The sequence below is a fragment of the Anopheles gambiae genome, chromosome 3 (assembly GCF_943734735.2).
Source record: "Anopheles gambiae chromosome 3, idAnoGambNW_F1_1, whole genome shotgun sequence".
Classification (NCBI taxonomy): domain Eukaryota; kingdom Metazoa; phylum Arthropoda; class Insecta; order Diptera; family Culicidae; genus Anopheles; species Anopheles gambiae.
The window spans coordinates 72,596,324-72,610,752 of NC_064602.1; positions in this window are offsets into that span (position 1 = coordinate 72,596,324).

Below are 14,429 nucleotides of genomic sequence, written 5' to 3' on the forward strand. Positions count from 1 at the left end.
TCGAGGCGTGTGTCGGACCAAACGCTGGTGTGTTTTTTTGTTGCGTAAACTTTTCGTAATTTTGGAGAGTAAAAGAAAAAATGTGTTTCATTCCGTTACATTTGTCGCAGTAAAGTCCAGGGAAAGAAATAGATTATGGAGAGGATTTTGAATGGTAGATTTGAGATGATGTAGTGGTTTAATAATGTTTAATTGATAGGCTGAGGGAAGATAGTCTTTGAGGGGCGCTTGGAATAAAATAACTCACGAAAAGTCTTAAAATTGCCGGAAATTTAAGACACTTTATTTTCTAAAATTGTCTTAAAAACTCAACTTAAATGACTCCTTTGGTACACCTTTAAGCAGCAGAAACTCCCAACAACAACAAATTGCGTTGAATTTTCAGTGGCTAATGACAGCTTTATTTTAGCACAAAACTCATCTCTTGCCAGTACTCTGGCAGCAGTACCATTCCATTAGGCAATGTTTAATTAACGATCCACTTCCTGCTTTCTAAAACGATAAATAACAAGCGCTCGTTCGGGTTGCGAACTTGCACCTTGCTTCATGTGCATGTTGTGCTGCTTTAACCCCCAAACCGTACGAAGAGAAAATCTTCTCCGTACGAGCAAACAACGCGCCCATACATCGCAAGACAATTTATGTTCTAATGCGTGTTCTAGTTGCCTGGATTGGCTTCCCTTCTGATATAAGACAAGTACGCGTGAGGCGAGGCCGTGCAAGCTCGAGAAAGAGATAAGCATAAATTTATGAATCATGCTCGCGACAACCTTCAACCGTGGGTTTCGCGTATTCTTCCGGTTTATCATTTCCGGCCCGCCCAGCCAACGTAACGTTGGACCCGTTGAATTGTGGTGATAAAATTTTATTGAATAATTGAAAACTCAATCGCTTTAACTGGAAACAATTTCTGAGTTCTCGAGGCGAAGGCTTTTCTACACCAGTGTGAAGCAAGGTTGAACTGTACTCATTAGTTGCTGTTTTGCCTGTGACATACATTAAACGCTTCCCCTGCTTTTGCTTGTGTTGGCCGCCGCCCCTCCTCCGGTTCGATGAAAAGTTGCAAACGAGTGCGGTTTTCGGTGATGAAACGACCGCCATTCCCCGCCAACCTTGGCTACACGGTTGCACGGAAGCCCCCTATTGCCGTGCGTTGAGAGCTGTTAAGCAATTTAATTAACAAATTTAATACTTGAACAAACTCCCGGGCGTTCAGCGTGTGTCGGTGCTGATGCTGCTCCGTATGCCCGGGTATGCCTGACTTCCTGGATGAGACGGAGAACTTTAACCCAACGCAACCTGGCATCTCGGAGGTCCACCCCGGCAAGACCTCTCGGTAAGAAGTGCCTTCAGCTGTGTGTGAACGTTTTGCGTCTGAAGAGCAGCAGCGTGTCTTGTTCTGGGTAGAGTAGAGATGCCCGTGTGCCAACGATTGGGCAAAGTGCAGTCAAGTGTGCGAAGAAATCGTGTACGGTGTGTCGTGTTCGGTCGGGTAAGAGGAAAACCGCAACGAATGCAGAAAACAGAACCCATTGCCGGTCGCTTCCGCTGCAAGAACGACAGACGCAGCCTTCTTGGGCAATGTCTTGAGCGACCGAAGAGAGAGAGAGAACCACTCGGCGACGGGAAAACTCCGAAGCGTATCGGTTTTATGGAAAATTAGTCGCTCGGAAATGGCCCATCCCCGGGGTCGCTGGTCTGTTGGGAAGCAGAAGGCAGGCGAGGCACATTAGTCATTAGCCATTTTAAAATTACACATTTCGATGCGTCCAATTTGACTATGGTTTTGCAGGGGGACTCTCTCGGGGCGAGGGTTTGGTCTGAGATAGTCACAGTGATCGTGGCCTTGGTTGGGCTCGCCGGGGTGAACCGATGCGTGAAAGTTTGTGCTGCCGGTGTGCTGCGCGATGTGATAAGTTGCATGTTAAAGGGGCTCGTAATCGAATTTGCTACTCCCGTTCCGAATGAGGAACAATTGAGCGACATGAGATGGTAATTGTCACGCGTATTGTGAAACTGTTTTAGAAACATCAAATGAAGGTTCATGTGTTGTGAAGTGGCTCCATATTTTGAAACTTTTTTCGGTATAGAAACAAAAGAAATTGAAATTTGTTTAATTTTTCTCTTATAGTTTTAAACTCCCTTTCAATAAAATTTTTGTGTCATTGCTTTTTTTTGAAATTTGACGTAATTACTTTATTTTAAATGTATTATATTTTTGTTAAAATCTCATCCTCGTTCTCGTATATTTGCATTATATTAGTTTCGACTCTGACATTTACTGACATGCTTTTGTATTCTTTTTAGATTATATGCGTCATAATACATCTAAAACAAAATAATAGCCACTCTTCAGTATTTTATACTATTTGGCGTAACGACCAATGCGACTTGAAGTTGGAAAAATCTAGTGTCAATTTCGATCCGTAAAATTTCAGGACCGACTATGGATGGCAGTCCAACATCATCCGGAGTCATCTCAAGTCTTCCGGAGTGCTCCGGAGTCTTCCGGAGTCATCTCAAGTGTTCCGGAGTCATCCGGAATTGGACTCATGGGGAGTTGGAGCCATACCGAGTCGTCTGGAGTCATCTCGAGTTGGAATCAGAATCATCCAAAGTCGTTCGGAGTAATCCAGAGTCGTGTGGAGTCATCCGGAGTCATCCGTTGTCGTCCGGAGTAGCCCGGAGTCGTTTGGAGTCATCCAAAGTCATCCGAAGACGGAGTCGGTCGGGGTAGGTCAGTCTCAGGGCCGGAAACGGTCGGTGCAAGAATACAGTCGCAAAGCATTGTTTTCGTTGCTAAGATTGATTCTGATCCCGATTACAGTTTGATACTGACTCAGATTCCGAACAACTCCAACCTTGACTCCAACTGAAACTAGCGACTCAGTGTCTACACGGTGACCTACTCGGTCATGCCATATGAGGCTTGAACCCATTACGTGCGTATTGTAAAGTCGTGCGAGCTGACGACTATACCACGGAACCTCTGCAGTAGTAGGTAACGCATTATTAATTACAACCTAACCAACCTCTTTTACTGCATCTCTCGATTGACGCAAACAGATCAGTTGCAACCACCAAAAGACCACAATGACCATACTTGAGATAAGCAGTGCTCCGATTATTTTCCTTCTTACCTCACACACGTACACAACAGTCCCCTACACCTCTCCGCACCTGAAGATTAAAGTGGAACGATCAATTACATTTTAGACGCAACGCAATATGCCTTGCTAAAACCAACCAATCAACCCCCTAGCAGGGGGTGGTTTATAGCACACGGCTTTGACCTATTCAAAATTAGCCTGCAACCAACGCAAAATCAAGCCCCATCAAGCCAGATTGTTGTTGCTGTTGCCTCTTCGCTACTACCGCTGCTGCTGGTGGTGGATGATTTTAGTGGGTTTCCCCTCAATCCTCCTCCTACACATCCAAAAACCCTCAAAACCCTCGAAACCAACCTGACCGAGATACTGATTAATTCTTCCTCGCATGCAAAATACGACCGCAGCTACACACACATACTCACCCATCCACAAGATGCTGTGTGCATCTTTTCCCACTGGCTCTCTCTCCCTCTCAACTGCCTCTCCCTTTTCCCTCACTACGGATTGAATACACACAGAACGGGTTGAGCGTGTGCTTGCCGTCCAACCTTATTTCCATACCGGGGAACCGATGTTATGGCTCATCTTCAACAAGCTTTTCGACGGCTAGAAGAAATGAGAACACACTGCCACTGGTTTTGGGTCTGGTGGCGCTAGGCGTAAACTCGGAAGCTCTTTACCAAACGCACTTTGCTAACTGTAACTTCTGGGCAAAATGGGCATCTGAAAAATGTTCAACACACACACACACACTGCGGAAACGATTCTGTGACGGAAAAGGGAGGGTCCCAAATAACCATGGAAAACCGCTGGCGGGAAACAATATCAAAATTGTGGGCTATTCATTCATTCCCGGGGCCGTGGCAGAAGAAGGCAGCAGCAGCAGCGTGTTCCCGGGGGAGGTGGCGTGTACGTGTGTCTCGCCCCCTTCCCAGAGGTCACCAGGTGGTTGCATTGCAGTGCGAGAGCTTCCTCCGCAAAACCTACCAACCGGCACAGGAAAGAAATGATTTATTGAGCGTTAAGATGGGGAGGCTGTTTTTTCACACCATGACTCCGGCGCTCAGGTTCGTTGTTTGCTCGGTTGGGTTGCGTTTCAGGTTCAGGCAATGAAGTCATCGCTGCCGGAGGAGTTGGGGAGTTGATTAAATGCGTGGAACGTGTGGTCTGGCAGGAATCGGATCGCCAGCCAGTCAGCCGGGTTCCGGGGTTGTTTTGGGGTCCGTTTCGCAATTGCTCGATTAAAGGGAGATTAAAGTGACCATTATGAGTCATATGCTTGGTGGTGGTGCGGCCAGTGAGATCAACAGGGAGCAAAAGGGGAGCAAACAACAATGCAACCCTGAGACGGAGACGATCTGAATGAAACACTTCTCCCTATCGACATTTCGTCTTGAACGTTACGCTCTACACCCGGTAGCTCATTTTCCGATAAAGCTTTTTTTTTTAATGGTGCTGGGAATCGTCCATTCGATGGTTTTTGATTTGCGGTCCCGGTTGCGTTTCGTTTGGGGTTTTATTTTGCTTCCAAACGGTATCTTCCGGCTGAACCTTAAAATGTTTAATGTTTCCCGCATCGGCGGTTCATCGCCGATCTGCACGTTGCTGTCTTTCGTTTGAAGTCTTTTCGATTGTTCCGGACTGTGCAGTTCTTCTCACGCATGGAGGTACGAAAAAAGGGGGAAACTGTTCGATCGTGTTTTTTGTATTTGTTTTCAGTGTTTCGAGGGTTTGCCTCGGTTGAAGGTTTATTTTCGTTCATTTTCTCAAGGAAACGTGATCAGATAAAGGGTAGCTATTCAGGTGAAATAATAAAATAATTTGAAAATAAATGGCTACTTACTTACGGGAGCATTTTTATATATTTTAGTGCACAGCAGCTACAGCTACAGAAAAAAAGAATCGTAAAGCCGTCGTACCTCAAACTGTGGCCCCGAAAGGTAGGCTTGCGTTTGCTCTTTTGGTCGTCTCGATTCGAAGATCATCTTGTGCGATACGGCACGGGCAAATCTTTGGTCGGTACGGTCGCTCACAAAGCTATCGTAGATCGTAGATGGCATGAGAGCGATGAAGCGACCGTTTGCGCAATAAAAGTAAACTAAAACACCTTCGCTCGTCGGCTGCTGCGCTGGAGGTTACGAAAAAGAGCAAAACATTCATGCACCTTAATCTGAACAATCTGTACACTCTTGGGTGGGTGAATAGTTTTCACACCACACTAAAAAAACTGCATCCCTTTCCTGTGCCGTGTAGCGCGAGGTTTGGCTGCGTGTCAACAGCGATGCTTGAGCTTAAGCGATGCTGCCTTTGAAGGCACCAATTCCCCATTTTGTGTTTCCATGTTAACATTGCTCTAAACAGTGCCATTTAGGTGCGTTGTTTTGTACGAATTAGACCGACAGTGGCGTGTTCTTGAAGGCGGTGGCGGCGTAGGTTATAAATTAATGCGCGCAGTAAAAGCTTTAAGATGTGAACAATTGTTGTAAATGATTAATAAAGTGTTGCTGAAAGCAAATTTGGTATGGTAATGGTTCATTAGCAAATGGAGCTGATGTTTTTGTTTGTACAGCGTCAAGGACAGTATCTGATTGCAGGAAAACGGGGCAAGAATAGTTTTTATTGGAATAAATTATTATTAAAAATAAATTCAAAAATAACGTATTAAAATGAAACGAATAAATAAATAAATAAATAAAAGATGTTAAAAATCATATAAATGTAAAACTACCCGAATAACACGACTAAATACTAACATGTTCAAAAATTAAACTTTAAATTACAATAAATATATAAAATATACCAAAACAATCCTTTCCATTGCTTCAAAGTGGCACTGAAGAGCAATAAAACCACAACAATTCAAACTTCATCTTCTAGCTCCGTAAACACCCGTTGAATAACACGCTGCGCTCAAGTAGCGTATCATTCATTGGCGATGGTGTAAAATCCTTTCTAATAAGATGATGTACCTGTAACGAATCGGAAATGGGCGTCCCATTGCGGGCTGGAAGCATAACACAATAATAGTTTAATTATGTTTCTCAACCACCGGTGTCGGGCTCATCCTCTCCAACCAACCCTCCTGTACCGTACCGTGTGTCATGTACCTTTGCAAAGGGTGAGCGTATCTTCGTCACTTTGGCCATTGAAAATTGCCCCACAGAACAATACCGAATTGTGTTTGCGGCGGTGGTGCAGTCTGTGATGGGGTGGTGTGCACCGTTCCATGATACTACACATACGGTAGTTTCCCCTTACCCCCCCCCCATCGCACGGCCCGTGGGCTTTGCTGAATCGTTCTTTCTTTTCGGTTTGTAGTATGTTGTTGAAGAAATTGAAAATAATGCTTTGGTTTTCTCATTTCTCTAAATGCGCCTTAGTCACCGCTCATTTGTTGCTTTCGGGAGGAGGTTTAAAAGAAGAAAAAAAAAAATACACATTCTAATTGGCACAAAAATGTAAGTGGAACGTATCGCATGGAACCCCTCGAGGGAAGTATCGCGAAACCGCATCAAACGATATTACGCATTATTATAGCGATCGTGCATTGATCGTGATCGAGCCCCGTTCTTTAGCGGTGTGTCGAGAAGAAGCAAAAAAAAAAAAAACAGCTGAGTAGGACAGACAAACGATATTATGTGTGTGTGCACACACACATGACGGCACACCAACAGGAAGGAAGGAAGGAAATCGATCAGCATCAGCTAACGGAATAGAAATGGTACGAAAAACCTTCCAGCCCGTAAGGAGGGGATCGAAATTACAAAACTCAATAAGCTTAGGAAGCAATTATGCTTACGCTCATTGAACCATGCTGTTGTTGCAGCAATGTTGTTCTCTCACCTTCACATAGGCTGGGAAGGTGCGTTTCGGTGCTGGCGTAAGATCACTTTAATTCAAGATCGTCTCGGAATGAAGACGGGGGAGACGGGTGCTCCATGGCTCCCGTTTTTTCGCTCCTTTCTCTCCGTTCGAGCAGATGTGTGCATTCCTGTGCGGACGTTATTGATTCTTTCGAACCGGCACCGAATACCGAAACCGATCTTATCCCAATCCAAGCGGGGGATGAGTAGCGGTGGATGGGAAGATCAAAAGCATGTTCAATGCCGAACCGCATCGGCAACACCTGTGCGATGCGATTTTCCCGAATGACGATCGTCATGATGATGCTGATGATGATGGTGCTGCTTGTTGCTGCTTACATCATATTGCCAACACCCCAGCCCTGGTTGAAAGAGTGTAAAAAACAGCCGGCAAAGATAACAAAAAAAGGTAGCCAACACAGCGGAAAGCAAGAAAGCGGGGAAATCATATTTTCATTAAATTGAAACTTCATTCTAAGCCCATTCTTCTGGATGGTTTTGTTGCTGCTGCTGGTCGTTCCGCTTCAGTTGTGCGGGCGCAGGTGCATTATCCTCCTCCAGCGGCCAGTGGGAAGGCGCAGATACCGTAACGCGGCCGAAATGGAAGAGGCTGGCAGAGCTACGGCAAGCGCAATAAACGATGAAGCTGATGAAGACGATGATGGAAAAACGGCAAACGGTAGTGCAAAACCGTCGTGGGTCCATCGGTTTGGAACGCGATTTATTAAAACCGCGAAGCGCTTTGCCTTGGCAGCGGACGGTAGTTGTGGCCAATGCTGTGTTATGCTCGAATTGTTGAAATAATTGAAGCAACCCTTTAGCGTTTTTCGCTCTTGTTTTGGTACGAAAGAAATGGCACGAAAGGAGGATGGCGGGATGTCTTCTGCATGACGCACGAACGGTAATTGTGAGAGGCTGTGATGTGAGGCTACTGCTGCTGCTGCTGCTCGAAACGGAAATGATTGACACACAGCTTTAGCATTACAATAACGAAGGGTAAATTGCGATGATCGATTGGACTGGCTCGAATGAGTGTGGCTCAATGTTGGTGTGGATTTAGGGGAAAAATAAATGATCACTGTGATCTGTTAGTTGAGGAATAGGATTACATTGAATTGAATTGAACTTACAAAGTGTCTCTTAAAATGTTTTTTTCTTCTTTTTTTAGAAGCCTTTAATTTACGTTGTATCGCCAATACACTAATTCATCACAATTAATTATACCCAAAGCGTTAATTCATTTTAAATAATTCAAATCTTTTCTAAGCTCAAAACATCATCCCAATATCATACCACAGTGGCTCCAACATTCCACCAATTAGGCACGCCAGCTAGCAGCAGAACAACTTCGGTCCGAATCAAACCAACATCGCGCCTGGAATATCTATCCCCAGGAAGCGCTTGGGAAGTGTGAAATGCGATGGAATGTGGTGAACCCAGTTGAACTCCTGGATGAGTCACGCGCATGGCGTTCGTTCACTTTCCGCTCGCGCCGTCCAATGCTGACGCCTGTCATCGGCCGGGTGGTTCGTAACATGCCTCGCATGGCACGCATTTCTTGGCCGTACAGGCTGGTAGCTGCTGGTACGCAAAGCAAACAGTGAAATCTAACGCAAACGCGCGTAGTAAGGTGGAAGCATATGTTTGCACGTGTGAAGATCTCGCTCACCGTAGCGTTTGCAGATATACTTGTGATGTTTAATATTTGCTTGCGATAAAGAGTTTGCGATTTAACTGTACAGTCAACGAGGGAAGCCAATGGAACTATGCAGCAACATAATTAAATGACATAATAGGCACGTTCGAAATTACATTAAACAGGTGATAAATGGAAATTGCTCGAAAACGTTCCCTCATTATGCGGACAGCGGTTTTGGCCTCAATAAGGAAAAAAAGCGCTCAAGTAAACCGTTCCGTTTTTATTTCTGCGAATGAGCCGGAGCCCAACCTTTCTTCGATTGTTTCCCAAGGTTTGTGTTACTTTTTTCTGCCGCAGTTTCAATCCCATCCGCCTTAACGATTCTGCTTACGCGCGCGTGACATAATAGACGATCATAGGTGATTGTTTTGCTACCCCCTGCCATTTTTTTTTTGCTACACAACAACGCTCTGCATAATTTCTCTCGTTCTCTATCTCCCTTTCACCAACCATTTCTGACGCAGCAGCGCTTTGCAGCGATCAATCAATCGAACAAGCCAGGGGACAGCGTTCCAGTACAGCTCTGAACGAGCACCGATCGATCGACGATGATCGACCGACAAATTATTATTATTCCATTCACACACGTACCCAGAAGGGGGGGGGAAATAATTCTTAAAACGGTCACCATCACGGAGTCACCCATCGCGTCGAAGTGTGTTGAACAATCGAGCGAGTGTCGAACGTAAACGGCCAATTCCATCCGCACGAGCCACGTGAAAACAACCGCGCAATGGGGCGCGCAATCGATCGGATCGTGCGGTCCGACGGCTCCGGGACCAATCGGAAATAACCGTTTCCGCTTTGGGCCGTATTGTTTTCGGTGCTCAGTGTTCCCTTCAAACCGAGTGGGGGATGAAACCCATAAGCTTGCAGTGTTTGTTTGATTTCCTGACACTTTTTGAGCAAGGCCCCTCCGGCGCTCCAAACGGAATAATTTTTTTCGCTGGCTGTCTGTAAACATGGTGGGCCAAAAATTAATGAACCCGGTGCATTTTGGGTAGATTCTGGCACTTTAAAATCGACCCTTGTTTGCTTCACCTCTCCAGCGCCACACACTTTGCATTAATTTGCTGTTTGGGTTTAAGCGGTGGAGGAAGCAAAACGACTTTTAAATTAATAATCGTTCCCCATTAATGATGATGTTATGCAGCCGCTTTTTTAAGCGGTTCAGGTTACGCTTTTCCTGCACTCTGAAGGCGATCTGGGAAAGATGGGCCAACAAAAAACTTAAACGATCGATTTGATCGTGTTCGTAGATTCCGGTGAACCGATACATCACCCCGAAAGAGAAAAAAACCCATGTTGGTGGTGTTTTGCCTCTTGATTTGGTTGGCCTTAGGTCGAGTCAGTTTGATTTATGGATCGGCGCGTTCGCCGACCAGGGCGATTAGTTAGTGCGCCAATCGGCAATAGAAATCGCACGACAAAAACTCGAGAAAATCGATCAGAAAAAGGTAGAAAACTAGTTAACCAGTGTGAAGTCATCTTCATTTTGGGAAACTCGTCCACGCGCGTTGTCGGTTTTGTTGTTTATTCCCATGTTTAAGCAGAGGTTTCAGTTTCTCGTCTTTTTTGTGTTCGTATTGTGGAACACCCCACAGGGAGGACAGACGGCGGCAATGTGTAAATGGGTTTTTGCAATTATATTTAAATCCATGTACGAAACTACTTTCTTCGGTCTTTCAATTAACTGCGAATGGCTGTAAGTGCGTTGTGGTTTATTGGTCGTTTTTACGTCTTGCTTGATCCTCTTCTTATGCTTCTACTGCATCATCCTCTCGTCTGGTGGGGGTTCATTGTGCATGCAGAGGAGCCACCGCCGGGAGGCGCACTGGTTTGACACTGCAAACTGGATCCGAACTTGCACTCAGACATGCCGCCCGGCGGACAGACATTTATGGTGCTGCGCGTAAAGTCATTGGACGAAGTTACGAAGTATTATTGCGCGTGTGCCCGGCCGACGAGTACGACCAGCACGAAAGTGATCGGCGTTCCGTTAGGAGATGCAACCCCGTGAAAGTCACTGACTGGCGGGCTGATGTTGGTCTTGATCGTGAAAAAAAATAAAGGGTTCATCAGTCTGGCCAGTGAAACAAACAGTTACCGCGTCTTACGATCGTACTTTACACCAGGTTTTTTTTTGTTGGCTGTTTTTGATTGTCTGTCAAATTTGTCTGGATTTGCAAACGAGAGTCACCGCTCCACTCCTTCCCACAACCCATCCCTCCAGTCGAACAGGATTGCGCGTGCGTGTGGTGTGTTTAATCCGTTGTGATTTGTTTGACGGAGGTCCGTCACCTTTGGCACGCGGCTGTAACTTACCTGGCAGTGGCTCAAGGACTTCTTCCCCCCAAAAAAAACCGAACGCGCAGAAAAGCAGCGTGTAAAAGTCATAAATACAGCCGAACCCATCACGCGCTCGCAGGTTCCATCAAATTGTGGGGCCTTTTATTTCACTTTCAAAAGATTTCATGTCGCAGGCAAGTGACGAACCCGCTGCGGGTGTTTCGTGTGTGCGCACATTCTTGTTTGTGTGATGTGATATTCAAAAAACTGTCTTTTTTAAGGTTGTTTTTTATTGCTGTATCCAGATTCTTTTCCTTTTTATTTTAGATGGGATCTCTTTTGTCATTTTTTTGCCATAAGTCACCCCTTTTGCAAATGAAATTTTGGTTGTAAAAGGTAAAAAATTAACTGACACGCAAGCAAAAGCACTTAGCACCGAGGATAAGCACCGGGGGAGGCAAGCAAAAAGGATTCCACATCGCCAGAAAACCAGTCAATCAACTCGCAAAACAGATAGTGCCGGCACTCCGGGGTCTGCTAATTATTTCGTTCTCAATTCTGTTCGGGTACGGCCGGGCAAACAAATAGGGAAAAAGGCTGGAATGGAACGAGCAGCATTCTGCACGGAGTCGTTTGTAAATGGTAATCTTGTGGAAGTTCCAGTTCTCTCCACCGAGCGACTCATAGAATATTGCTTGTTGAAGTTGGGACGCCTATTCGATGGGAGCTGGGATGCCGATTCGCTTCGGGTACCGGTAATATAATGCGGTGTGGTATGCACTTTGCAGCGATCCTCATAATTGTTGTCATTGTGTATGTGCAATGCGCAACTTTGTCCCGACTGCGTCGATCGATGGGAGCGTCTCGTCGATGCAGAAGCGTAATTGGCCTTTTATAGGCAGCAAAGCAGTCTCCTGGCTTTCAAGGGTAGTTTATCACCCGGCCAACAGTGCTTCCAACGCATTGACCCTGGGAACCGGAAGTGCGCATCAGCACAGTGTGGGAGAGTGAGCTGGACTCGACGCACATGCAGCGAGACCTGGTTCCGGAAAGCGGACCCATACGTCTGCAATGTGACAGAAAACCTGTGGACGGGAACAGGATCGGGGACAAACAAAACAAAAAGTATAGGGGAAAGAAAACAAAACCTATGAGCCCGAACGGGTAGCGAGAAAGGTCAACAGTGTGCTGGTCAAACACACATGGTGCAGCGTTAAAATGCACCGGTCTGGCCACCGGCCGGTCGGTCGTTGCGTCGTGAGTGACCATAATGTGTAGCGGACGTGTTTATGAGTGGCTGTGCCGGGAAGGGAGAAACAGGCACTGGTTAAAAAGGGCGACGCAAGCAAGAAAGGGAGCAACGCAACACAAACGCAACAAACGAATGGGTTTTTGGACTAGTTCTCGCGCCACGATGAGTCCGCGGCGGCAAATGGGTAGCCTAATGTGGTTCATTCTTCTACCGAACGGTGTGTACGTTTAGCTTTAAATGCTCCCTTCGGCGTTCGGAGCTCGAGTTGAATGTTATCTGACATTGTTTCCGACCGGTTGAGGGATGACCGGGTGAAGGGTGCGGTGTGGTGTTGCGTTCTGTAACCTGGGGTAGCTTTCGGGTACGATCGATAAGGGTAAATCGAGCGTGTTTTTAAAGGGAAGGAGCAAACGGTTCACCTGACGCTAGCGGTTGGAATGCAGGAAGTGGCGATAAAGTATAAATTATGGCGGTAAGAGTTTTACCGAGCTGCCCTGAATGGGAAATGAGCGAAAGCGGCTAATTGCCTTCAAATGTCAATTTTATTTTAATATTTAAAGCGAAGGAGTCTTTTGTTTAAGCTTTTAGAAGGTAAATTGTATTTATTATTTTTTACTCATAGTTTTAGAAATGTATGCAATTTAGCGGATATGGTAGTTCTTCGAAAAAGAATTTTGCTTTTTCTATGATTTGTTGCTTTTCAGTCAGCGAAATTAAATAAATCCGGTTCGAAGGACCAAAAATTGCGCTTAAGAAAGCGTTCATTTTTACACTTTTACCGACCCGAGTTGTGACTTTAATGGCCACAGTGATAGAAAAATACACCCGTTGCATTGTGTATTGCCTCCGAACGGAACCAAAGCCACCATATCGCTGTGCTAATGAAATGAAGCCAATCGTCGGGTGCATCGCCTCCAACCCGCCAAGGTGTGATGCTGGCATGCAGCACTTGCGCGCACGCGTACAGTCTATAACCGGTCGATCACGCGGTGTCGGTTCGCATTTGGTGCGCCTTTTCAATCAGCGCCACCGGCCCCCACAGTCTATAGCACCGTTCTGCTTACTGTATTATTCTCACATTTCCCTGCCAGTGCACCAGTGCAGAGTGCCAAGAAAGGAGAAATAAGCGGCACTTTGTCCGTAATTCATTCATTTCGTCGAGCAGTGGCTCCCCCCGAACATCGCCCGTAAAGAAAATAAGGATCGCTGGGGTCGTCTGGAGCAGGCAGGGGTGGGCGGGAGAGGCAAGTTGTCTTATTAGTCGGTGCTGCACCTCGGCCACCACTTGGCCGGAGGATGGCCCCAAAAGTGAAGCTGCAGCAGCTGCTGCTGGTGCCGTGAAGCAGTAAAGCAGGTTCCAAAGTGGGAGGTGTGGACGGTGCCCGGTTAACGTTTTTTTAACCAGACCCCTGGGTAGTGATGCCTGGAAAGTAATAACAATAATAACGTGCTTTATAGTTCAACGCTGCGTTTTCGAGTGGATGCGATGGCGCAGAACCCAGAGGGAAGGTGATCGATCGAAACGTGTGCGCGCAAAACGGGGCTGTACGGTACTGTGCGGTCCGGCCCGGGATGGGTGCTGTTGGAGTGAGAGTTTACGGTCGAAACGGCGCCCTTCCTCCCCTTGAGCCACTCCCACTCGTCCACAGAGGATCCACTTCGCAGTGATCCCACTCCACGCACTGGGCCCGCTGCATGATCGGTGCAACTGCAAAGGTTCGTCGCTTACCCCGCTCACAAAGTCGTTTGATTGTGTGCTGCCTTCCCTTGCAGGCGCTCTTTGCGGGACAGTTTCAAGCGGTTATCGAGTCCGAGTCTCGAAGTGCGATCGATGTTCGCACATTGTGTCTGGGCTATGTTTGCACACACATACACACACTCGCATGCGTCGTTCGCAATGGCTGCTAGTTTGTTGCGGTGATGATGGTGGTGGCCCGATTTTACTCGACCACCCTCACGCGCTGCATCCGCTCACTGTGCACATGCTCACAGCGCCGGCACTCGAAAGTCTGGTGCCTGGTCCCGAAAAACCACTTCGAGCAGTTCAGGTTGGCCATCCATCCGGAGCGTGACCCAATCGAAGATGAGGCGTCGGTAAATTAGATTTGTCGCGTTTTATTTCCTCCGAACTCAATTTCAGTGTGCACGGCGCTCCCCGAAAAGAAGGGAATGGGCAGCATCATCATCGCAGGCACACTTTCGTTCACGCCACCCAT